This window comes from Hetaerina americana, unplaced genomic scaffold (assembly GCF_022747635.1).
Source record: "Hetaerina americana unplaced genomic scaffold, ioHetAmer1.1.p SCAF_65, whole genome shotgun sequence".
Classification (NCBI taxonomy): domain Eukaryota; kingdom Metazoa; phylum Arthropoda; class Insecta; order Odonata; family Calopterygidae; genus Hetaerina; species Hetaerina americana.
In genome coordinates, this window is record NW_027287261.1 from 2,364,385 (window position 1) to 2,366,142 (window position 1,758).

Consider the following 1,758-nt stretch of genomic DNA (forward strand, 5'->3'; position numbering starts at 1 on the left):
TGGGAATGGACGATGACGGCGTTGATTAACGGAATCGGTGGTCACGCACCAGACATCTTTTCTTTGAAGCGACTTGGAATGAAAAACGTGAATGTGGGACAGAGGGTATAAGATTACTCATCTTCTCCGGAGACGTTTAAGGGTGCTATCGGGCTGCCTGTGCACCGTTTCCTTTGCCTTGTAGGTAAAAAAAAGTGTCACACTTATATTAACAAATAAAAATATATCAGCCATATTTTACGCAACATGCGTAACTAATGGCAACAACTGTAACTAATCCATTCTAAATTCATAGCTTATTGGTATAAATCCAAATGTAGTATCAGGACGTGTATTCCGTACCATATTTGATAATAAAGGTTCCCAGAGATTCATTGAAAGGTAGGTTGTTATCAACAGTTATCTTTAAATATAACATGAGATAAGTATCAACAATAGACAACAATCAAAACATTATTTCCCAACAACCAAAACGCACCCAATCGAGTAGAGTCGCAATTTCCCCTTTACGATGATTATATTGTAAGCATTGGGGCTGCAATCATGTATACATTCAATGGAGATACATGTATTATATTCATTTACGGCAATGGAACTATAACAATAACTTGATGGCTACACATTAAAAAAACATTAGGTACTTATTCCATTCATATAATAAAATTCCTTCATGACAGCATCTTCCACAAGAGAATGTATTATATATCATGTTAAAAGTACTCTCTTTGATGACGAAATAAGAGTGAATTAGGGTGCACTTCATGGTTATTAAAACTTGTAAAGGGTTATTCAATCGATGCAACTCGAGTTGCATCGATTGAATTTTCATTATGCACAGGTGTTAATCGAATTTAGATTTGAAGGATCATTTAGTCCCTCGGACTGGCTTAGTGTTAAGTGCCATGTGCTACATTGCCTGTAGTCGGTTTTGAAGTGAACGATGTTTTCTCGCGCCTCGACACATTGTTAGTGACATTTTTGTCGAATTACAATATTTTTTGTTCCTCTCAGCCCTGACGGATGGTGCTGAAAAACTTTTTTAATGAACCAGAGGAAGAGTTTCTTATTTTTTGCATACGGCAGCGAATCTCTTCCAAGCACAGGCCCGAAGAGATTCGCTTCCGTGCATACGATACAGTGTACTCGTATCTAGGAAATACGAGCATATACGAGATATGTAGGAAAGGTGGAAGAATCCTAAAACCCGCGCCCAGATGACAGGGAATGCACTTTGCTTCGCGTATCGTAATTAAACTCTGTATGCCAGGGGAATGATAAACGCAAGGGTTTCTGGCACATCATGGGTTAAGGATATTGAGCAGGAAAAAACATAATATTTGAGCTAGATATGGAGTAGAGGAGCCTAGAGCTATTTGGCTGTCGTACTGTTCACGGAAAAGCGGCCTTGAATTAAGAGTTAAGCCTCAATTTCTATGATATTCCCAAGGAACAAACTGAGGTTAAAAATATCGATTCATACTTTCATCGCTCTTGCTATCCCATTTATATGGTGAAGTATGTATTCACATGTAGGTTACCAGGACCACCTTGTGTCCTGCAAATGGCGTGATTTTCCTGAATTTCAAATGTGTTAAAAGCGAGTTTGGTAATTGGGGACTAATTTTGGTTCTTTCAGTAATGTGAAAGAAGTAGGGATAAAAACATTATTAGGAGGGAAAAAGATATGCCCCGGGTGAGGATCGAACTCACGACCTTAAGATTATGAGACTTACGCGCTGCCTACTGCGCTACCGAGGC

General features: G+C 38.9%; 1 non-coding gene across 1 annotated transcript; it reads right to left on the reverse strand.

The window, feature by feature from the left end:
- Positions 1 to 1,685: 1,685 nt before the first annotated feature.
- Positions 1,686 to 1,758, reverse strand: TRNAM-CAU (transfer RNA methionine (anticodon CAU)). Its single transcript has one exon. It is a non-coding gene; the product is annotated as a tRNA-Met (tRNA).